Consider the following 25,815-nt stretch of genomic DNA (forward strand, 5'->3'; position numbering starts at 1 on the left):
AAGAAGAAAAACGATAGTGTGTGTGCAAATGCTGTCTATTTCCTTTGTATAATTGTTTATAGTGGAGTGCCCTGTCTAAATATGTTCACGCGCATGCGCTGTCGTACGCGGACTGTACGCGCACTGTCCGCGCGGTCTCAAATTTTGGGCTGCACGCGGACGGTCCGCGCGGCCGGCCGCAGACCCTCTTGATGACGAAAATGACGTCATGCGGACGGCGCGCATACGCGGACGTCCCTAGTATACTTTCGGCTTTAGACTTTCAATCTACATTTATTCATTTAGCTGACGCGTTTATCCAATGTGACTTACAATTGCTATATATGTCAGAGGTTGCACGCCTCTGGACCAACTAGGGGTTAAGTGTCTTGCTCAGGGACACAATGGTGTGTCACAGTGGATTCGAACCCAGGTCTTTCGAGTCCGTGGCAGGGGAAGGCTGCTAGCCTTACACGCCGCCACCCTTGCTGCCAAAGCTGAACATTATCCAAAACTCCATTTCTCAGACGAGTGTAAATTTGGGAGCTTGCATCCACTCCTTCCTTCTCAAATGCCTTGAAAATGTTGTCGTTTGCACAATTTCAAATCACCATGATCGAAAAGATATTTGCTGCTTCTCAGTGGTTTTCAAACTTTTTTACCAGCTCATTCGTTGTACATGGGTCATGTGACATACATATGGAGTATTTATTTTGCATGTATTTAAAAAAAAAATTCAGTGTAATTCTATTCAACAAAGAAAAAAAGACATGACCCTCCCCTAATTTCCTCCGGTGGCCCCTTCCATAAATACCGAATGGTCACTAAGTGAAAGATGTTTTGATGTGTTGCCACCCAAGGCAACACATGACATGTAACATATCCTACAGACTGGTGCATTAGGGTATGTTAGTTCTACCTTTTCGTCACATAAGTAGGCAAACTTATACCATATTTCACTTCTACGGCCCTCTTTGTTTGTAAGTTGTGGCCGTGTAGCGTGGTCCATCTCCTTGCACATGTTACACTCACTCTGTGCTGCAGAGCTTGCTGGTTAGAAACAACAGCATTTCCAGTACCGAAATGAGCAAAAATTACAGTAGTACCATTTGAAATATTATATATATACACCATTAATTTTCCAGGACCGGTTAACTACGCAACCCTACTGGGTAATGACATGGATAAACATATAAAGCAAATTGACATAAAAAAACAGCAAAATTACTAAAGTAAACTCTAAATGCGCCAAATGCACTGCCTATTGTAAAACTACTAGGCCTAAGTCTAAATAAGTTTAATAACAGTGGAAAAGCATTACATTATCTTTTAAAGCTCGGGATACAATGCATGATTATTGGCTGTCCCAGACGAAAGATTGTCATCGTGAAACAATCGTCGCGATTTCTGTGAACGTGGCTCTTCATCGGTGGTCCTATGTCATACAATGAGAGAGGTTCAAAGACGGCCGTTTTCCCGGTCTTGCGTCCAAAGATAGCCTACGATAGTTTTCTGACAGTGTCAGAAATTTGGCATTATCACCGCACAGTGTATTTGCTGCTACGACTTGCGCACCGGTATTTGTTTACCACGAGGGCATGCTGGTGGCGTTGCGCAACGTGTGACGCTGCCGCCGAAGCTTCTGTGTCATCATTGTACAGTCTACATGCCTCTCGTACCCAAGTTTGTCGCACAGTGTGATAAGGTAATGATCTTATAGGAGGGCAAAAATTGTGCAGTGTATTCCGGGCTTAAGATGGAATCTGTAATTGCCAATAATTATATTTAATTTAAATGAACTGTATTTAAAGACACACACATTAATAGAAATATTGGTGTTATTACTTTTCTGTCTCACCTCCCTCTGTTATATTGTAACGAATGCAATCAAGGAGCAGAGAAAAGCACACCAGTATGCCTATTAACACACAATTCTTTATTGCAAGTTAAAAACACACAAAATAAAACACGTTACCCGTTACACCCCCCATTTTATGTTTTACTTCAATTATTAATTATAATAATAAAAATATAATACAATTCTTTAAAATTATTTATCAAATAATTTATGATGGTGTTGTTAACAAAATTATTCACTTCAGTCACATAAAAACAAAAGCTTTAATTCATTACAATCACGTATCATATAGACTGAACATAATTAAGTCTACTCTAAAAAGAGAGCTTAAAACAGTCTGAAAAGAATTCCAAAGGCAGTCAGAAGATCTGCAAGGCCATTTAGAACTTCTTCCTCCATCTGTACAGTCTCGCCATATGCATCCTCTAGTCTGCCTCTCCACATCATCATCGCTCTGGTTTGATAAACAAGAGTAATATTTACAAAATAAAAACACACACACTCTGGTTTCCATGTTTTGTGGGGACATTCCATAGATGTAATGCATTTTATACTGTACAAACTGTATATTCTGTTCAATTCCGGTAACCCAAACCCTAACCCCAACCGTCACAGAAAATTTTCTGCTACTTAATTTTCAATAAATATCATTCTGTGGGAGCAGGATAAAATCGCTGCTTAGGAAGCAAGAAAAAGTTTCAACAACTGGTAAATGAGAGAGCAATCGGCTGGGATCACTACTGCGTTAGTATAAGCGTGACAAAAAGTGCAAAAGGTTGTTTGGGGTTAATAACTAGCCAACATATTCATTCGATTTTTTGTTGACAAATAACCGACACAAAAATACATGCACATTGAAAACGCAATCACAAACACATTTTGGAACAAAAGACTTTTATATTTATTTATGACAAATTTCTAGTAGCGATTCACCTTCGCTTCCACAAGAGCTCCAGGCAGCGCGCTTCCTATAAATTCCTGCAGGTGTCATAAGCCGGAATTTCACACAGCTTTTCTGTATAACTTTGCCCACTGCCACAGCAGTTATTTCATCACACTCTCACTACCAGAGTAGTGATTCAACCTCGCTCATGCTGGAGCCCCAGGCTGCTTTCCATTAACTCCCACCAGGGCTGGATTGGGACAAAAAATTGGCCCTGGCATTTTGGCCCAAACCGGCCCACTACATAGGATCACAAATCTCTTGACTACCAACTCCATGTAATGATTATGTAGAAAAGTATAAGAGCTGACACGAGACATTACAAAAATGTAAATGCTGTAAAAGGCTTTGCAGGTTTTAAAAATGTGCCTAATAATTCTGCACACATGAATTAAGGTGCTTTTTCTCCAGCCAGCCATCATTAACAATAATGTATTACTTATAAATGCCTTATTTACAAAATTAATGGTAGTTATTAAGATTAATTTGGTTTGGAATTAGTAAAATATGTTTGATAATCACTGTGATCAAAAGTTTGATGTAGCTACTTAATAATTCTGCCCACACTGTATTTTATTGCAATGTAATCACTGTCATTTTGCAAACAGCCATTGGTAAAACATCACTTGTGTTTTTGACTGCGTTTTATCAAGAGGATAAAAACGTTTTAAAAGCAGTTTTGCTTACCACACGTCAACTCGGTTCTCAGTCGTCTCTTATTTTGACAGACGCATACTGACTGACGCTGCATGCTTCATAAAAAAGCCAGAAAAGTTGTGATTGGGCAAGCCAAATGTCAAATAAAAAATAACCAATGGGCTGCTTATTAGGTGTCTCCTGGGCCGGTCTGACCGGAAAAAAACCCTTTTTACGTTAACTTTTTTGGAAAGAATAGTTCGGCCAAAAATGATATTAAACCCATGATATACTCACCCCAAAGCCATCCAAAATGTATATGTCCATCATTTTTCAGATGAACACATTTTCAGTTATTTTAGAAAATGTCTTATATCTTCCAGCTGCTAAACAGTAAAGTTACGGGGTCCACGTCCTACAAGTCTAAAAAATTTGCATATATCCTTCCCCAAAGAAATCCAAACTGCTCCAGGATGATAAACAAAAGCCTTCTGAGGGTAATCCATGCGGTGTTGTTGTAGAAATATCCATATTTAAAACTTTATCAACAAAAACAACTAGCTTCCGATACGCCTCATTCACGCGTCTAGTTCGTGCGAATTGAGGGTTGCCGCGGAAACACGCGAGTTGGAAATTTTGAACTTTGGCCGAAAAACGCGCCGCGTTAACCAATCAGGAGCTTGCTCTAGTATTGACGTGATTACAAGAAGCTATGGAGTCGAAGAACCCCCTTCCATGATGCGAACTTCCGCATAAATGTCTCAATGAATAGAATTTAACACGTGGCTTTCATGCGTGAATGAAGCGAGTAAACTTAAAATGTTCAAGCGGCAAACTAGACGTAGACGCGAATTTGACGTCTCAAACGCTGCTAGTGTTAACCCACAGTTAGGTAGCTGACTTGTTGCCTCACTTTCTTATGAGGCAATGACTTCGGAGGCATAAAGGCAGCTAAGAGAAACGCTTTCGGACACACTTCAAAGGCAGCGTGATTGAAATATAAACAGAGAACGCCTTTGTGACATTTGCCTGGTATGGCAGATTACCAATCCAGCCCACTCCCGCTGGAGTCATAAGCCAAAATTTTTGCACAGCATTATTCTGTACAATTTGCTCACTGCTGCAGCAGTGATTTCATCCCCACTCTCACTACCCAGGTGAAAAAGTAGTACACTTTCGCACACTAGTTTTGTACTTAATATTTTTAAAAAATCATCTTTAGTGCTTCTTAAGATGTTCTTAAGATCATCTAAGTTTACTTCACTGCGCTATTTTGAGACACCATAAATATGAACTAAAATGTGTTAAAAATGTATTTAAAAAGTGTATTTAGGTACCACTTGTAGTAAACTTGAACCCATCTTTGTATGAAAGTTGAGTTGAAGTTTAATATAAGTGTTAACTAATACATTTTTTAATACAGAGATAGTATGTTAAAAATGCATTTTAGTTCATATTTATGGTGTCTCAAAATAGCACAGTGAAGTACACTTAGATAATCCTAAGAACATCTTAAATAGTAGTAAAGATGAATTTTTAGTATATTAAGTACAAAATTAGTGTGCGAAAATAAAGCACTTTAATGGCGCTTTTCCATTGATAGTACCCCACGGTTTAGTTTACATTGGGTCGGGTCAGCTCACCTCACTTTGGCGTGGTTAGCTTTTTCATCGAGTTTATTATCACTTCGCAGTGGGAGGGATTATAGGCGTGTTGTTATATTTGCGCTGCATACTGCTGTGACTTCATACAAGTGAGAGCGTTGTTGTACATTCCCATACATTTATTTATTTCTCAGTCCACCACAAAATTAAAATTAACCACCACAAACAGATGTTTGCACATCGCGTTTATAACTACAGTGGGGCAAAAAAGTATTTAGTCAACCACCAATTGTGCAAGTTCTCCCACTTAAAAAGATGAGAGGGGCCTGTAATTTTCATCATAGGTACACTTCAACTATGAGAGACAAAATGAGGAAAAAAATCCAGAAAATCACATTGTCTGATTTTTTAAGAATTTATTTGCAATTTATGGTGGAAAATAAGTATTTGGTCAATAACAAAAAAGCAAGATTTCTTTCTCTCACAGACCTGTAACTTTTTCTTTAAGAGGATCCTCTGTCCTCCACTTGTTACCTGTATTAATGGCACCTGTTTGAACTTGTTAGCAGTATAAAAGACACCTGTCCACAACCTAAAACAGTCAGAATGCAAACTCAACTATGGCCAAGACCAAAGAGCTGTCAAAGGACACCAGAAACAAAATTGTAGACCTGCACCAGTCTGGGAAGACTGAATCTGCAATAGGTAAGCAGCTTGGTGTGAAGAAATAAATTGTGAGAGCAATTATTAGAAAATGTAAGACATACAAGAACACTGATAATCTCCCTCGATCTGGGGCTCCGCGCAAGATCTCATCCCGTAGGGTAAAATTATCACCAGAATGGTGAGCAAAAATCCCAGAACCACACGGGGGGACCTAGTGAATAACCTGCAGAGAGCTGGGACCAAAGTAACAAAGGCTACCATCAGTAACACACTATGCAGCCAGGGACTCAATTCCTGCAGTGCCAGACGTGTCCCCCTGCTTAAGCCAGTACATGTCCGGACCCGTCTGAAGTTTGCTAGAGAGCATTTGGATGATCCAGAAGAAGAGTGGGAGAATGTCATATGGTCAGATGAAACCAAAACATAACTTTTTGGTAGAAACTCAACTTCTTGTGTTTGGAGGAGAAAGATGCTGAGCTGCATCCAAAGAACTCCATACCTACTGTGAAGCATGGGGGTGGAAACCTCATGCTTTGGGGCTGTTTTTCTGCAAAGGGACCAGGACGACTGATCCGAGTTAAGGAAAGAATGAATGGGTCCATGTGTCGTGAGATTTTGACTCAAAACCTCCTTTCGTCAGCAAGGGCATTGAAGATGAAACGTGGCTGGGTCTTTCAGTATGGCAGTGATCCCAAACATACCGCCCGAGCAAAGAAGGAGTGGTTTCATAAGAATAAAATTTAAGGTCCTGGAGTGGCCTAGCCAGTCTCCAGATCTCAATAATCTTTGGAGGGAGTTGAAAATCTGAGTTGCAGCGACAGCCCTAAAACATCACTGCTGTAGAGGAGATCTGCATGGAGGAATGGGCCAAACTACCAGCAACAGTGTGTAAAAACCTTGTGGAGACTTACAGAAAACGTTTGATCTCTGTCATTGCCAACAAAGGGTATATAACAAAGTATTGACATAAACTTCTGTTATTGACCAAATACTTATTTTTCACCACAATTTACAAATAAATTCTTAAAAAAATCAGACAATGTGATTTTCTGGATTTTTTTTCTCATTTTGTCTCTCATAGTTGACGTGTACCTTTGACAAAAATTACAGGCCTCTCTCATCTTTTTAAGTGTGAGAACTTGAACAATTGGTAGCTGACTAAATACTTTTTTGCCCCACTGTACCTCTCTCTCACATGACAGTTTCTGTTCAAACACCTGTGGCGTCATTCGACGGCGCTCCTCTGAGCCTCATTTAAGTTGCATTTAAGCATATATAATGCGGACGTGCACGTCGCGAATGTGCAAGTATGAACAAAAACTGTTCTGGTGTTCCTGATTCTCAACCTGTGGATGTTTTTCATTGCTAAAAGGGAGTTTGGGAACTTATAGCAGAGCACAGATGACAACATGTTTGCTCGAGACAGTGCAAGCTAGCAGTAAGCCAAAGCTAATTTTTTTGCGATGACGCTGGTAGGGATGATTCTCTCAGACCAATCAGTGATCTACAGTGTTTTCGTGTCAGGTTTGGTATCAGCTCGGGTCGCTTGGAACCCCAACCGAGGTGGTACGAAAAAAAAGTATTGGGTACTACGTACTGCACCCAATGGAAAAGCTCCCAAAAGTAAGCTGACCCGACCCAAACTAAACCAAACCGTGGGCTACTATGCAATGGAAAAGCACCATAAGTACACTATGGAAGTGTACTACTTTTTCACCTGGGTACTGCCGTAATAGACCTGGATCAGAGCATCAGACTTTTGGAATTATGGGATCCTCAGTAGCACAAAGCACACATAGACACAGGGTATTAGAGTGCTTCAAGCTCGATTTATTTTGGGGTAACATGGGGATTATATAGAGTTTTAGGGTGTGGTTCTCCACCATAAAGGAAAAACAAGTAATAGGTTCCATACTATGTATGGTCAGTGTTGGCAACGTTACTTTAAAAAAGTAATTAGTTATAGTTACTAGTTACTTCTCAAAAATAGTAACTGAGTTAGTAACTGCGTTACATCATTATAAAAGTAACTAATTACCAGGCAAAGTAACTATTGCGTTACTTAAAAAAAGTTCAAATATTTCAAATAACTTGGATGCCCCCAATATAACAATTGTTGAAAGAATTAGACACTAAAGAGAAACCACTAATTTTGTCCCTTACGAAAATTAACCATGGTTTTGCTACAGTTAAAACCAAAAAACATGGTTACTGCAGTAAAACCATGGTTACCACAAAATAACCATGGTTTTGACAACAAACCATAATTCACTATGGTTACTGTACTAAAACCATGGTTTTACTGATAGCAATAAATACGCCAAAAAAAACATGCTTACTGCACTTTTACCACAAAAACCCCTGGTTCATTTTCGCAAGAGGTGGCAGCATGTGACGATGTGGGGTGCTTTATTAGATCAGAATTACAGACGTGAAGAGGCTCTTTCTTACTCTGCATAAGTTGCACATTACATAAACATTTTTGCGTTTCACCTCAACGATGGAAAAGTAGTGCTTATTATACGTTGTGTTTGCGACTGCTACCTTTGAGTTTGTTGTACTTGTCATCTCTCTGTCATTGCGGGTGTGGGACTCGCGGACTGCAGCGTGAGGTCCGGGCTGCCTGTGAGTGGCAGCATCAACCGCTGCTCGTTGAGAAGAGAGAGCGATACATGCTCTCGCGTCAGTCTCCAACCACGCCAGAAAAGATTGCTCGATTTGTCCTAGTCGCTTTTAGTAAATAAAGACGCTAAAGGGGTTTAGAAAGTTGCTAAACCTAGTAACAAAGTCCCCAAGTTGGCAACACTGCACTGAACTTCTCGGACTGTGCATGTGTTTGCATATGATCTCTGCCTGCCTCTGGTTGGCTAGCGATGGGAATTAAGCCAATCATCACCGCTTATGTGGTTGTCCCACCCCCTCTAACACACACACACCAATCAGCATCAGTTATGTTTCTCTCAGCCCCCAACACACACACACACTAGAGACAAACATTGCCTGTCTGCATGAGAGAACCTACTCTGGTGAAAATCGCTTTAGTGAGATTAATTATAGTAAGGGGCAGCATTTATTGTCAATAACGGTAACGGCGTTATAACGGGAGAAACAGTAATTTATTTAATTACTCTTTACTGAAAAAAATAACGCCGTTAGTAACGCTGTTTATTTATAACGCCGTTAGTACCATCACTGTGTAGTGTGTATGGTAAAGAAATTTGATGCATATGCTGTAAGACATAAAACATCTGGTATTAATAAAATGAGCTCATAGACAATGGCAAGAGCCACGCCTCACTAAAAAGGCTTAAACTTAGATCAGACAAGTATAAGTGAAACATTTAGTTAGAACTATTAAACAGTGATCAACAGAACAAGGACATGACTATTTTGTTACTAATAAACATTATTAATTCTTCACAGGCAAACAGATCTCCACAGACAAAAGACTCTCCACATTCAAACACATCTCAAAACAAAGAGGAATCTCCACAGAAAGACAAATCACCACAAACAAGTGAATCTCCTCAAACAGTTGAATCTCCACACACAAGCAAATCTCAAAACAAAGAGGAATCTCCAGAGACAGACAAATCACCACAGACAGACAAATCGCCACAAACAGACAAATCTCCTCAAGCAGGTGAATCTCCTCAAGCAGGTGAATCCTCACAGATAAAGGAATCTCCTCAAACAGGCAAATCTCCAAAGACAGACAAATCACCACAATCAGAGGAATCTCCTCAAACAGACAAATCTCCACAGACAGACCATTCACCACAATCAGACGAATCTCCTCAAACAGGCGAATCTCCACGGACAGACGAATCACCACAATCAGACAAATCACCACAATCAGACGAATCACCACAATCAGACAAATCTCCTCAAACAGGGGAATCTCCTCAAGCAGGTGAATCCCCACAGATAGTGGAATCTCCAGAGACAGACAAATCTCCTCAAACAGGGGAATCTCCTCAAACAGGCGAATCTCCTCAAACAGGGAAATCTCCTCAAATGGGCAAATCTCCTCAAGCAGGTGAATCCCCACAGATAGTGGAATCTCCAGAGACAGACAAATCACCACAATCAGAGGAATCTCCTCAAACAAGCGAATCTCCACAAACAGGCAAATCTCCTCAAACAGACAAATCTCCACAAACAGACAAATCTCCACAGACAGACCAGTCACCAAAATCAGACGAATCTACTCAATCAGACGAATCTCCTCAAACAGGCAAATCTCCTCAAGCAGGTGAATCCCCACAGATAGAGGAATCTCTACAGGCCGACAAATCTCCTCAAACAGGTGAATCTCCTCAAACAGGCGAATCTCCTCAAGCAGGTGAATCTCCTCAAGCAGGTGAATCCTCACAGATAAAGGAATCTCCAAAGACAGACAAATCACCACAATCAGAGGAATCTCCTCAAACAAGCGAATCTCCACAAACAGGCGAATCTCCTCAAACAGGCAAATCTCCTCAAACGGGCAAATCTCCTCAAGCAGGTGAGTCCCCTCAAACAGGGAAATCTCCTCAAACAGGCGAATCTTCACAGACAGTGGAATCTCCAGAGACAGATGAATCTCTTCAAATGGGTGAATCTTCACATTTGTTAATCTCCTGTAATATTTCCTGTAATTAATTTTTGGTTTAAGCATTTCCAGATAAAAATTGTTGAGATTGCAACAGATACAAAACACATACAGATGGTTCTGCTGCACACCCCTATTTGACACATAAAAATACCAGTAGAAAAGTTGTTCTAATATATTTGTTACCAAACTTTCTGTAACTTTCTGTCCCCCTTTAAAGGGGTGGTTTAATGCTATTTCATGAATTCTGACTTATTAACTCAGTTTAAGAGTTGTAGTCATCATGCTAAACATAAGCAAAGTGTCAAAAAAGCAGTTGAGCTTGTGACAGAGTATTTCTGAGCCAAATTCATGCCTCCTTTTTCATACAAGTTCCAAAAAGTTTTTTTTCAAATGGGGGTTTTCAATTCAATTCAATTTTATTTATATAGCGCTTTTCACAATACTCAATTGTTTCAAAGCAGCTTTACATTAATAGAAGCAGTAAAAGCACAGAAAAACGACAGATAGCATAACATAATACACAATAGCATAAGCAGTCAAATTTGCTGCGGCTATGACGCGACATTATGAGCGAGCGTATTACTAATGTAACGTCTAGAAGAAGAAGCTAAGTTAAGCCCAAGCAGGCTACCTCCCCGGGGTAAAAAACCCCCTAGGAGAAAAAAAACAAAAACCCCGGGTTGTTTAGCCGAGGAAATAAAAATAAAAGTCCTAGGAGGGAAAAACCCTAGGGAGATATACATGTATATACACACATATTAACGGATAAGGAGATTAAGCGGATATTAAGCGGGTCCTGCCGGTGGTCGTTGGTCAGGCATCAGCTGGGCATCACATTGAAGGACGACCAGTAGATCAGAGGTGTGCCGACTTTCACATCTACCGGAACTGGGTCTGTTTGTCCCATTGTCCTCAGGGTCAATGGGACCCAGGGACGAGACAGGGAGAGAAAAACAAAATCATATTAGCATAGGGGCTGTTCAAATGTAATGCAAGTGTCACACAGTGATGTGGTTTAATCAGCTTAGTTTCAGACAGACTAATTATTGCGGCATAATTATATTATCCACAGTTGAGGATTTTGCAAATTGGGGGCCCACTGCGACGGTATATATGGTAACTAAGGGTCACCTTCCGATTTTTAAGAGAAAATGAAACCTGTCGACCCGTTTGACTAAGGCCTGTAACCCCACTGTCGTCGTTAATGCAGGTTCAGTGGCAAACGGGTCTATATTGCATACTATTTACAAGATCACGAAAAAAACGCCAACATCGCAACCTGACCATACGTGCCAACCCGTTTGACTAAGGCTGAAGGCCCCACTGTCGTCGTTAATGCAGGTTCAGTGGCAAACGGGTTTGTATGGCATACTATTCACAAGAACACGAAAGTTCCAAAATCGCAATCCGACTATAGGTTAAGATAAGGTTTTTATTTATTTATTTGGTTGGTCTGTGTTATGACCGCGAGTGCTTTGTTCCGTACAGATAACTATTTCGAGTTAAGTACTTTTACTAGACAAATTATGCGAATGCTTTGTTGAAGAGAAAAGTTTTAAGTCTAGATTTAAAATTATCGACTGTGTCTGATTCTCGGACATCGGTTGGTAAATCATTCCAGAGCTTAGGGGCTAAGTAGGAAAATGACCTTCCACTTTTAGACACTTTTGATAGTCTAGGGATAATCAAGAGACCAGAATTTTGCGACCGTAGTGTGCGTGATGGATTGTATTCTGATAGTAATTCTCTAAGATATGAGGGTGCTAGGCCATTTAAAGCTTTGTAGGTGATTAGTGATATTTTAAATTGTATGCGATATTTAACTGGTAGCCAGTGTAAAGATGCCAGAATTGGGCTTATGTGGTCATACTTTTTAGATCGAGTAAGTACCCTTGCGGAAGCGTTTTGAACTAGCTGAAGCTTGTTTACTTGATTTGCATGGCATCCCCCGAGTAGCGAGTTACAATAGTCTATTCTAGAGGTCATAAAAGCATGGATAAGCTTCTCTGCGTCAGATGTAGACAGTATATGGCGTATTTTCGAGATATTTCTAAGATGGAAGAATGCTGTGCGGCAGACGTTGGCGATATGACTATCGAAGGATAAGTTGCTGTCGAACATCACACCTAAGTTCCTAACCGTGGAAGATGGCACCACAGTGCAGCCATCTATGTGCAACTTGTAATCTGATATATTATGTTTGTAGCGATTCGGTTCAATAATAAGTATCTCTGTCTTATTGGAGTTCAGCTTAAGAAAGTTATGTGCCATCCAGTCACTAACATCGCTAAGGCAGTCTGTTAGCTTAGAAAACGTGTGTGTTTCGCTGGGATGTGAGGAGATGTAAAGCTGGGTATCATCCGCATAGCAGTGAAAACTTATGTTATGTTTCCTGATAATGTCTCCTAGAGGTAACATGTATAACGAGAACAGGATAGGACCTAAAACCGATCCCTGCGGTACACCGTATTTAACCAGGGAGTGATATGACTCTTCCTCGTTTACATAAACAAAGTGATAGCGATTGGTTAGATACGACCTAAACCAGGCTAGCGCCTGACCACTGATACCAACATAGTTTTCTAGTCTATTGAGTAAGATTGTATGATCTATTGTGTCAAAGGCTGCACTAAGGTCTAATAATATAAGAATTGAGATTTCACCACGATCGGATGTTAATAGGAGGTCATTTGTAACTCTAAGCAACGCTGTCTCTGTGCTATGGTGGGGCCTGAATCCTGATTGAAACTTTTCATATGTACTATTATTTGTCAAGAATGTGCGTAACTGGCTTGCCACTACCTTTTCTAATATTTTCGAAAGAAAAGGGAGATTTGAGATTGGTCTAAAGTTATTAAGCTCTCCCTGATCAAGCTGCGGTTTTTTAATCAGCGGTTTAATAACTGCTAGTTTGAAAGCTGTTGGAACGTATCCTATTTCTAGCGATGAGTTAAAGATATTTAGAACCGGGGTTGACACTACAGGGAATACCTCTTTAAGCAGTTTTGTGGGAACGGGGTCTAATATACAGGATGATGATTTGGATGATGTAACTAGTCTAGAGAGCTCATCTATTGTAGTAGGTTTAAATGAATCAAGATGTTCGTATGGTAGTCTAGTGTTAAGTGAACTAACGGGTAGAGTGGTGGCTGCCTGGGTAGCTACGATGTTTTCCCTTATAGCCGTAATTTTGTTAGAAAAGAAGTTCATGAAGTCGTTACTATTGTGTTGAAGTTTACTATTGGTTTCTGTTTGTTCTTTATTTCTAGTCAGTTTTGCAACGGTGCTGAAAAGGAAACGAGGGTTATTATGATTCTCATTTATAAGCTTGCTAAGATAGGTAGATTTGGCGGTTTTAATAGCCTGTCTGTATTGTTTAACACTCTCTTTCCATGCTGCACGCCATACCTCTAACTTTGTGCTTCTATGATTTCTTTCCATTTTCCTAGTAGCCTTTTTGAATGCTGCGGTGTGATGATCATACCATGGAGCTGGCGGTTTTTCTTTGATTCTCTTTTTTCGAATGGGAGCAACGGCATCCAATGTGTTAGAACAGACATTGTTTAGGTTTTCTATTACAATATCTAGATCGTCACAGTTATCTGCTACATGTTTAATTTGGGACAGGTCTGGAAGAGTGCTAATAAATCTATCTTTAGTGGTGGAAATTATTGTTCTGGCTAATCTGTAGCATGTTGTGGATTGAGTGATCCTATCTAGAAGTACAGTGTATGACACAAGGTAATGGTCAGAAACTGCATCACTCTGAGGTGATATTTTGATGTCATTAATATTGAGCCCGAGTGACAGAATTAAGTCTAATATGTGCTTACGAGTATGCGTTGGCCCTGTCACGTTTTGTCTAATATTGAGAGAATTTAGAACATCCATAAATGCACGTCCTAGTGCATCTTTTGGGTTATCCACATGAATATTAAAATCACCAACGATAAGAGCTTTATCTACAGTGACTACAAGCTCAGACAGGAAATCTGCTATTTCTTTAAGGAAATCTGCATGGTGGCCCGGAGGTCTATAGATTGTAGCTAAGGCAAAAGAGAGCTGTTTGTGGTTACGATCGGTTATTTCCATATTTAACAACATTAGTTCGAATGATTTAAATTTTACTTCAGATTTTTGGTTTACTTTAAAAATTTTGTTGTATATTGTAGCTACACCACCCCCTCTCCCCTTTAATCGAGGTTCGTGTTTATAATAATAGTCTTGTGGGGTGGATTCGTTTAAACTAATGTAGTCGTCTGCTTTAAGCCAGGTTTCTGTTAAACAGAGTGCATCTAAGTTTTGGTCTGTAACTATTTCATTGACAATAGGTTCTTTATTGGTAAGCGATCTAATGTTAAGAAGGCAGAATTTTAACATTCGAGGTTCATCTGTTAATGTATTGTTTTCTAATTTTATATTAATCAGATTTGTACCAGATGTGGCAAGCGGTGCTCTGTATTTATTTGTTCGGGGAACAGATACAGTTGAAATGTGTTGATATTCTGGTAAGATTGACTCGAAGTGCTGGGATATAAGTGATCTTGACATATCACGGCAGCTAACAGATGGACGGTTAAGCCGATCCGTCTGTTGCCTGACTTGTACCCTGGATAGTCAGACTGTATTCGAAGTAAGACTATTGGTCAGATTTATAGAGAGAATCGCCCTTCCTTCCTGAGATGGATGGAGGCCATCTCTCTTTAGCAGGTCAGGTCTCCCCCGAAAATGCTTCCAATTGTCTATAAACCCTATGTTATGCTGAGGGCACCATTTTGACATCCAGTCGTGAAGAGACAATAATCTACTGTAAGTTTCATCCCCCCGGTAGGCGGGGAGGGGACCAGAGCATATTACATTGTCTGACATTGTTTTAGCAATTTCACATATCTCTTTAATATTATCTTTGGTGATCTCCGACTGGCGGAGTCTGGTGTCATTCGTGCCGGCGTGAATAACAATTTTAGAAAACTTACGCTTAGCATTAGCAAGCACTTTAAGTTTTGATCTAATGTCTGAAGACCTGGCTCCCGGTATACAATCGACTATGGTGGCTGGTGCCTCAATGTTCGCGTTCCTAAGTATCGAATCTCCAATGACCAAGGCACTTTTTACAGACGTCTCAGTCGGTGTGTTGCTTAGAATATCGAACCTGTTTGAAATTACCAGGGGGGTCTTGGGTGGGCACCGCAAACGACTTTGCCGCCTGACAGTCACCCAGTTAGTCGGCCCCCTTGACTCAGACGATGGAACCGAGCTATGTGTATTACGTTTAACACTAGGCGCACCCGAAACAGTGTTTGTAGCATTAGCGGTATTAGCGTTTGTAGCATTAGCGGTATTAACGTTTGTAGCATTAGCGGTATTAGCGTTTGTAGCATTAGCTGTATTAGCGTTTGTAGCATTAGCGGTATTGCTGTCATCAACTAGCGTTTGGATGCGCGCTTCTAGTTCTGCAATCTTCTCCGTCAGCCTTACTACTTCAATACACTTAGCACAAGTAAACCCCTCTGTGCTGATGGAAGAAGCTAAACTGTACATGTGGCAAGTAATGCAGGTTACAATAACAAGCGGAGTCTTACCACTTTCATGTTGGGTGATGGCGTCTTCGGTCACCTGGACGCGGTCCGTGAAGCTACATCGCGAAGGAAGCTCACTCGTAGCATGCCCCGATCGCCTGCGGACGTCTGTAGCCAGTGTGATGTGAGGCACGCTGAATCTGCGACGGCCGGGCAGCGGCTCCTCCACGGCTTCCCGATCGCTTTCATTCTGGGCGATGGCGTCTCCGTTCCCTCGAGTGCGGTCCGTGAAGCTGCACCGCGTAGGGTGTTCACTTTTTGCACTTCTCGGTCACTTCTCGGTGGATGTCTGGAGCCTGGGTGAACTGGGCGCTGTACTTCGCGTAGGATCTGTGATAACCGGGTATCAACTGCTCCACAGCTTCCCGCTCAGGTGAGGACAGGTCTAAATAGCATACAGTGGATGAGTCCGCCATTAGATCGGGGTATCCGATTCTGGATCATATGTATAATGTAAGGCTGGTTATTTAAAAAAAAGTTTTTTTAAAGTTTGATTTCCATCTATGTGGCTATGAATCCAATCCAAAACTGTGAGTACTCGTAACTCTTCAGCTCCGCCCATCGCAGGCCTTCAAGTGTTCGACCTTTTCCGCCAAAAATCGGAAAGGCTGTTCTTTCTTTTATAAATCTGACAACACGAAAGACTCTTTGGACATATGAATGATGAAATACTACTCTAAGCAAGATTAACATTAGATAGGCAAAAATGTCTTGTGTTATGTCAGCTTTAACTCTTTCCCCGCCAAGTTTAAGGAATTCCAGAAAATGTTCTTCTTTAAATATATAAACATACAATATATCAAATGAAAGAACAGGCCCTCTGCTTTCAAAAAAAAAATCATCCTAACTTCATTAGTTCTCTTTGTAGTAGGTTTCTTCTCAAACTTCAAAAGCTGATATAATTCCATTTTTGTGAAGGACTTTTGATAGAGGTCATTCAGAGCGATCCTCAAAACATACACAGAGATAAAGCTGCTTGCCCGATACTTACGGGTTTTATAGGTTGCGCCACCTGGTGGATAATAGCGGTATTGCTGATTGCCAGAAAAAAGCAAAAATCTGCTTATTATGGAAACCTTTTAATGCTTTTACATGCAAAACAATAAACGTTTACCTGGGATTTGAAGATTTGTCCGTATTCTCGCAGGCAGTAATGTCACCGACTATAGTGCCTTTTCAGATCCTGTAAAGGGAACATGAGAGCACAGGGCCCATATGTATAAAGGTGCTCAGTGTAGTGTATCGAGTGGAACAGATAAAGAGGCTGTGCAGACACAATCTATTACACTCAGAGTAAAATTTTAGTCTTAAGTGTGTCAAAATTCTAAGAATGACATCATTTTACTCTTATTCCTACACTTAAGAATAAGTTTGATTTATAAAGCATCCTAAGTTTTAAGACTAGGTCTCAGCTCCTACATTATTTAAGAGAGCTGGAGAGGTCTCTTAACCTAGTTAAGAGTAACAAGAGGGCAGCAGAGAGGCGGAGATCATGCACTTTACAACAAAGAATATGTTAGAATTACTTTAATTCAAATGTATTTCTATAGCACGTTTGAAAAAAAATATTGTTGCATTGGTGCAGAGCAGAAAATGTACAATATATACATGTTAGTAGTATATAGACAGTAGATAGGATTTAATATAACATGAAATATAAAGAGTAGGGTTTTTTATATAATGTATATTATATTACACAATATAAGTATAAGATGTATATTAGTGAAACTTATTCAAGTGCTTAAACAGTACCAAGAATTTTTTATGGGATTATCAAGACAGCAATGGTATATACATAAATGTATATACATTTGAATAATATACATTGTAAAAACTTAATGTTGGATCAAAATTATATTGATAATGCCTAAAAATGTAATGTTTTTCAACTTAAATTTCTCAGTTTAAGTGAAATAATTAAAGTTAAAAAAATGTAAATATTATGTGTTACCAATTGAAGTAAGTTTTCAAGTAGAGCCGCTTTTACATTTTACAGTTCATGATATTCTTAGAAATGTGGGAGCGTTTACTCTTAAAATTAAAGAAACAATCCTAGTAAAGAAAAAAGTAATTCAGAAAGCATTTTAACCCTTAAAATAGGTCTTAAGGTCAAAATTGTTAGGAGCACAGACAAGGACTTTTAAGAGGCTTAAGAGTTTTTTTAGCAACCAGGAAAGTGGACAAAACACGAAGAGGGAGACAAAAAATGTTGCACACAATGCATAACAGTAAGTTAATAACATAACACATTAGATTGTACAGGAATCATGTTTGTGACCAATCTTATTAGAGACATAATAATATAATATTGCGCCAGAGATATATATATAATTCATTAAACCACACACACACACACACACACACACACACACACACACACACACACACACACACACACACACACATATATATTAATTACATATTTTTTACTTTATATATATATATTTAATTTCAAATTGATGGCTAATAATAGATATGCATAAAATCACTCTTTTTCTTCCTTCTTGGACAACCAACCAATCACAGTCTTCAAAAGATTGTGTCACACGTAGCAATGGGGTCAATCCCGCCTCCTCACTAGGGATGGGCATTCGATTAAATTTTTTTAGTCGATTGTCGGGAGAATTAACGATCGACTATCGATTAATCATTAAAATTTTTATAATAAAAAATTATTATTTAACTTTTATAATTCAAAAATGTTGAATACAAAAATACAGTGTGTTTTCCTCCATGAGACCTTTATTATAAGATCAACTTGTGTTTTCTGAGAGGACTCATAGAATCGTTATGAATACGGGCTCTGGAGGATAGAGCTTTTAGTTATATTAAACCTCTAAGAGGTTTAAGCGAATACTGTTGAAAACATTTAGTCAAGAAAGAACACTTACCTGTGCTCATGCAAGTCTTTGAGGCTGCAGCGTGTATGCGATCTATGTTTCCTAAAGGCAACATTCCGACCTCTGCCTTTTCCTCTTGTGCCGGGCGTTTAAAGTCAGCTTTCCGACAAAAACCTTTCACACGTTAAAACACGTAGTACTATCGAAACACATTCGATCTTAATTATCATAGCAACGCACAATGCTTTTACTCATTTACGACGTTGTTGCCTGGGTTGCGTACATGTGAGGTGGGTCTATCAAAAGAAAGTCCATATCCTATTGGGGTAGGGGAGTGTTTGATTTGGTGATTTGAAATATGAACAATGGTTACCAGAAATCGCTTGCCCTACCTTTTAGGCAGGAGTGTCAAACTCACTTTCATCCTGGGCCACATCAGCATTACGGTTGCTCTTAAAGGAACACACCGTCTTTTTGGGACTTTAGCTTATTCCCGTATCCCTGGAGTTGGATGGGTCCGTGCGTGCCTTTCTCGTCTCCGTGCGTGCCGTGACGCTGTCTGACGTACCCACCGCTAGCCTAGCTTAGCACAAAGACTGGAAGTAAATGGCTCCAGCTAGCATACTGCTCCCAATAAGTGACAAAATAATGCTAACATTTTCTTATTTATATGTTGTGATTGGTATAGTCACAGCGTGTACAAATAACAAGGTCATATGAGACACAGCCATCTTTTACCTGTACACTCTAAAAAAACAAACGGTGCTATATAGAACCAAAACTGTTGATTTGAATCGTAACCATAGAAGAACCGTTTTTAGTGCCATATAGCACCGGTGAAGCACCAGTGAAGCACCTGTGTAGAGCCATGTAGGGGCCATATGGAACCACTATAGCACCACATTTGGTTCTGCATGGCACTATGTGGTTCTGCACAGGTGCTTCACCGGTGCTGTGTGGCACTGGAAACGGTTCTTCTATGATTGCGAGCAAGGAACCACTTTTGGTGCTATATAGCACCGTTTGTTTTTAGAGTGTACATACAAGTAGGAAAGTGTTGGCATTATTTTGTCACTTATAGGAAGCAGTATGCTAGCTGGAGCCATTTACTTTCAGTCTTTGTGCTAAGCTAGGCTAGCAGTGGGTGCGTCAGAGTTACCGCACGCACAGAGATGAGAAAGGTATATATGGATTTATCTAACTCTGGGGGATACAATGAATCCTAGAAGTCCCTAAAATTCCTTTAAAGGGCTGTTTGTATTTGTAAGATTATATGAAAGTATTAACTCTTTAACTCTTTCCCCACCAGCATTTTTAAAAAAAAGTTGCCAGCCAGTGCCAGCATTTTTCATGATTTTCACAAAAGTTTAATGCCTTCCAGAAAATGTTTTTCTTTAAATATATAAACAAACAATATATCAGATGAAAGAACAGACCCTCTGCTTTCAAACAAAAAAAACTGTTTCATCCTACCTTCATAAGTTCTCTTGTAATCACCTCTCAAACATGGGTAGGTTTCTTCAAAAACACCCAATTTTGAGCAAAAAGCTGAGATAATTCAATTTTTGCTAAGGACTTTTGATAGAGATCAGATGCAGAGCGATCTTTAAAACATACACGGAGTTTATGTACACGTGAGGCGCTACTTCCGGGTTGTATAAGTTGCGGAAAGACGGAAAATCTCGTCATTGGCAGGGAAGCTTTTTCTCTTAATTGACGAGATATCTCGTCAATGGCGACGAAAGAGTTAATTACATTGCTCTTTTATTATATTTATTACATATATAAATAAAATCTCACATGGATTTATCAGACACAGATCTTACTGTAATCATTTCTTGCACTCTTTGCAAAAAAGCTGTGATTTTTTTACCTGGCTTTGAGTGACTGGTTGACAGACGTCTCAAAAGTTGAGTGTTGTACAGATAGGTAGTTTAAATTGTTTATTAAAATTAAGTGGTTCAAATGAGTCGTCAGTTTTCGAATCAGACATTAGTGGAAAATGTATGTGTTCTGTGCTATTCCCAGCTGGATATCACAAAACATTTGTGTAAACGAGACGGAAAACATTTCCTTGCTGGTTAGGAATAGCTTTTACGACCTTTAACCATTCTGTATCTGTTTTGATAAAAATGCACATGAGCGCACTCAATCAATGCAGAAAATACCCTGCAAAAAATAAAACTTATTACAATTAAAAAATTTGTTAGCTTTCTCTGGGCCACATAAGTTAAATCATTTGGAACCTCTTGTGGGCCACATAAAAGAAGGGGGCGGGCCTGGGCCTTGAGTTTGACACCCCTGCTGTAAGGCATTTACATGCTACTCGAAATTGGGGTAATCAGCACATCAGAGTAAGTGATAAGGTGTTCGCTTTTAGAGCCATCTTTCTTTGATAAAAGAAAAATGTTTTATGCCTTTTTCATTACCTTACACGTTATCAGTATATTACACATAATTGGTGTAAGACATCCAATGTAAACAAATGTAAACACACTCAATGTTTTCCCCAACTGAGACCTTCATTTTGGCCAAATTTCATGCCTATAGGTTATACCATTTGGTCTGCACAGTCAGTTCTACATGCTCTTCTGAAATAATTAAATAATACTATGCAAAAGTGCATCATTAGAAAAACACAAACGTCCTCTGATGTCTCCTCTATTCTCTATTTACCAGATTTGATTGAAAATACAGAAGACATGATGAGTAAAGCTCGTGGCTCCACAGAGAACAGCATTCCTGACCATAAAGCTGATAACAAAGTGAAGGTGAGTTCACAGGTAAACCACAGAAAACATGTGGTTTTAGATTCATGATTTACACTGATGCCACTTTTACGGCACATTTTTAAGCCTGCAAAAAAGGGGCCGAGAATGCAAAATTACTGTCCTTCTACGGGAACCAGGTTTACAGATGTAACTTGAGACGTTCCCTTTCGAGGAAACTCAAGCTGCGTCACCATAGCAACGCTTTGGGGAACAAGATGCCGCCATACTGCCAAATGCCTGTCTGTGTATGTGACTAAACACAAGAGATATTAGGAGCCTGAGCACCAGGAACTGAGCTTAAGTCTAAATGGTAGAAAGTAAAAAATGTGAGCAGAGAGGACCAGCCTGCCATGTCACAAATGTCCTGAAGATAGGGCGCACTCACACTATCCAAACCACGCCTGGGCGTGTTTGACCCCCAACGTCTGGTTTGTAATCACTCTCTACCATGCCCGGGCACGGTTTGGTTAATTGCGCCCTGGCTGGCTTGCAGAGGTGGGCTCAACCGCGCTATGCGCGATGTGATCGCAAATCTCGCCAGAGCGCGATTCAAAAGGAGAGACATCAACCACTCACCTTCATCTGCCTTTATAAAAAACATTTTCTGATGCATGCAGCTGGGTTACGTGAATGTCTGAGCTGCACATGACATGTGACAGCAATATCATCTAAAATATGATCAACTAAGCAATATGAAAGACATGTAAGAGGGCTGTGTGTCATCGCGCACCAAACGACTCATTAATTAAAAACACAGACTTAACATTAGGGCTGCAACTATTAATCGAGTCTTCCATTAAAAATGCCTCTGAAATCGATTCAGAATTGATTTTGATTAGATTCTGTGTTTCATGCACAGCTTGTGCGTGTACTACGGCGTTTGGTCAGTAGGAAGTCCTTCTCAATCTAAAATCATTATAAGTCGGTTATAATGTGCATTTTAAAAAGCAACAACTTTCAAACTATTCTTTATTATCATGAAAATACCTGAAACAATTTGAAGAACAGCGATATAAATATTCCTATAGACATTTCCTGGAATAGCATTTGTAATGCTACTTGTAGCACAAAGGGAGTTTCTGTACGAGAGCGCCCCCTGGTTTGGGATGTGCTGGGATTTCACCGTAATTAATTCAAATTCATTCACTGAGAAAATGCACATTTACATGATTAATCGTTGCAGCCCTACTTAACATTGTAATGGGCTCCAGTGTGAGGGAACGCTTTACTTCCTGTTTTCTTAAAAATTGATTGCATCCTAATGACGAAAGCGCAGAGGTGTAAAAAAGTACTCAAAAATTTTACTCAAGTGAAAGTAGAAGTACTGAGTGTAAATTTTACTCAATTAAAAGTAAAAGTATCTGGCCAGAATTATACTTGAGTAAAAGTAAAAAAAGTACCACATTAAAATTGTACTTAAGTATTAAAAATGTAAAAGTAACAGGAAGAATGAAAACGAGAGATTCATGATTAATCTCTAAAAACAACAAGTGAATGAACCACATACAAGGTTTTATCCTTTACAACTGTTTGTATTTAATTGTATTTTATTATCAAACTATAAGACTACTACCTAATTTCCAACATGATCTCACAAAGTTCTGTGGTGTAGTCACAGAATTTTTTGCTCATTTATCTGTGTCATTGTCACGGATCTCAGCATTTTTCCGTGTCTGTACCACAGACTTTCTTTTCCGTGTCAGTTTACATATTGATTACTCAATTGTTTTTCCTATTTTTAAACCATTTTTGCGTGGGTTTGGGGTTAGATTTGGGGTTTGGGTCTGGATGTCAGCATTTTTAAAAAAAGTTGCCAGCCAGCACCAGCGTTTTTCATAATTTTCACAAAAGTTTAATGCTTTCCAGAAAATGTTCTTCTTTAAATATATAAACATACAATATACCAAATGAAAGAACAGACCCTCTGCTTTCAAACAAAAAATTTTTTTCATCCTACCTTTAGTAGTTCTTTTGTAATCAGCTTTTGAATATGGGTAGGTTTTTGCAAAACACCACATTTTGAGCAAAAAACAGAGATAATTCCATATTTGTGACTGACTTTTCATAGAGATCCCATTTAGAGCGATCTTTAAAACAGACACAGACATGCAGCTGCTTGCCATAGGGCAATACTTCCGGTTTTAAAAGTTGCGGACAATAGCGGTATTGCGGAAAGCCGGAAACACTCGTCATTGGCTTTTGATTGACGAGATATCTCGTCATTGGCTTTTGATTGACGAGATATCTCGTCAATGGCGGCGAAAGAGTTAAATAATTGTATTTGGGTGTTTCGAGCACTTCAAGTTTTCTTCACAAAACTTATTTCTTACACAGCCTTAACAAATGCACATCCAGCTTCAACATGGTGCCTCATAGAGGAATCCCACAAGATTGAATTTCCTTTAATAGTGTCTTCTTGACCTATATGATTTGTAGTCCATCTCATTTGTAGCCCTGATACCTCTTACCCCATTACATTAATATAAAAATTGGTGTTAAAGGAGAGAACAACATGAAAAGAAAGAAAGTATACGCATACACATGGCATAGTAATACAGTGTGTGTGTGTCAGAGATCTGGACCTGTTGCAGAAACGGCTTCATTATACAGTATATCTGCTTCTATTATTCTACATGTCCCATTTAGAACATACTTCTAAAATATTATTCATAGGGTTTATATGGCTCTTATGTCCCAGTCACTGATTTCCTATTTGGATAACTTCTTTATAGGGGAACTCACATCATACCTACCACAACCAAAGCCCAAAAACGCTTTAGTCAATAGGATGCGATTGTTTTGAAAAAACACGAAGTAAAGCGCTCTCTTACCACTGAAGCTCTGTGTTTTTTATTCGTAGTCGTTTGGTGCGCGATGACACACAGCCAGGGCATGAAATTAAACCCGACCACGCGCCAAATGCGGGTGGATTTTGTAATTGGCGGGTAACACTGTCAATCTACTAGCCACATTGGCGGGTAGCCAATGCGAATCAGTTATGCGCGGGTCATTGTATGAACAACCCACTACCGACCGACATTTTCAACTTTTCATAGATTCGGCTCTTTCGGCTCCAGCTCCGGCTCCACATTTTAGTGATGGCAGTCCGGCTCTTTTCATAGATTCGGCTCTTCTGGCCTCTACGGTCCCACCCCTGCCTGCGTTGAAGATTCGGCTCTGCTCGTTCGGTACAAAGAATCAGCTCTTAGAGCCGGCTCGTTCGCGAACGACCCATCACTATAACCCGCCCGCAATTGTTGAAAATAGTTTTTAAACTCGACCGACTGACCGACCGCGGCCTGAATATCATTAAAATATTTTTGGATGACTCGTAACCAGCACTCGCTCATTTTTTATCAACCTGCGCATATCACTGATGCAAATTGAGTGATTCATTGAGAGGATGCACCTTCTGTTTCGCAACGTTCATGCGATTGGAAAGAAGATGAGGCACTTCTCTGAGTACGTTTGGATGTGCGAGTAAGTGTCAGGAATGGTGGTGGATGAACCCAAGTGCAGACAGCTCTCAACTCAAAAGACTTTTATTAATAAACAAAAACTCCCTCGAGGGGGTAAACAAGACAAGAATTAAATAAAACCACGACAAGACTCCTGACGGTGTCACACAAAAACATACAATGATACCACAAAGACAAGAGACACAATGGCATTAAAATAGGGAAACTAATTAGGGGACAACAACAAACAGGTGAGGAAACTAATCATACATAATTAGGAAACAGGAGGGTAAGGTTAAGACTAAAGACAGGAGAGCACGTGCCACACATAGGTCACGTAACTCTCCAGACAAACACAGAACACTTATATGAGGGTGTCAGGATCCTGGTACTAGAAACAAGACAAAATGCATATAATGACATTCAGGATCCTGACACTACCCCCCTTTAAAGGATGCCACACGGCATCCTAACACAACAGTACATGACAAAACAATAAACAAAGTCCAACGGCCAGAAGGCCGACAGTGCCCAATGTCCGGACCCCCGAAAACAGAAGGCGGGACAGACGGTCTCCGCCCAGGAAGTGGGCCCGGAACCCAGCACCGCTCGGCCCGCCGACCTCAAACAGAACACAAGACATGCCGTACAGGAACGCTCACGGGGCTCACTGACCAGTGAGCATCCCGGAGCTTGCTGGCCGATCCTCTGTCGCGGGGCTCGCTGCAAAGAGCTCTATCGCGGCGACAGTCCGACGTGCAAACACTCCCACGGGATCCGCCGACCAGGAACTTCCCGCGAATCTCACCTTCCCGGCACTTATCCGCGGGGCTCACCGACCAGCACACTCCCGTGGGGCTCGTCGATCCGGATCTGTCCCGCGG

General features: G+C 40.1%; 1 protein-coding gene and 1 long non-coding RNA gene across 2 annotated transcripts in view; one reads left to right on the plus strand and one right to left on the minus strand.

The window, feature by feature from the left end:
* LOC141369384 (uncharacterized) overlaps positions 1 to 9,202 on the plus strand; it is a 66,275-nt gene extending 57,073 nt beyond the window's left edge. Inside the window, exon 4 of the long non-coding RNA XR_012373055.1 lies at positions 9,110 to 9,202. This is a non-coding gene — a long non-coding RNA (uncharacterized lncRNA). The remainder of the gene's footprint in view (positions 1 to 9,109) is intronic.
* The window catches only part of LOC129431122 (cation channel sperm-associated protein subunit gamma 1-like), a 325,761-nt gene that overhangs the window by 254,703 nt on the left and 45,243 nt on the right, over positions 1 to 25,815 (minus strand). The gene's annotated exons all lie outside the window — the stretch shown is intronic.

This window comes from Misgurnus anguillicaudatus, chromosome 13 (genome assembly GCF_027580225.2).
Source record: "Misgurnus anguillicaudatus chromosome 13, ASM2758022v2, whole genome shotgun sequence".
NCBI lineage: Eukaryota > Metazoa > Chordata > Actinopteri > Cypriniformes > Cobitidae > Misgurnus > Misgurnus anguillicaudatus.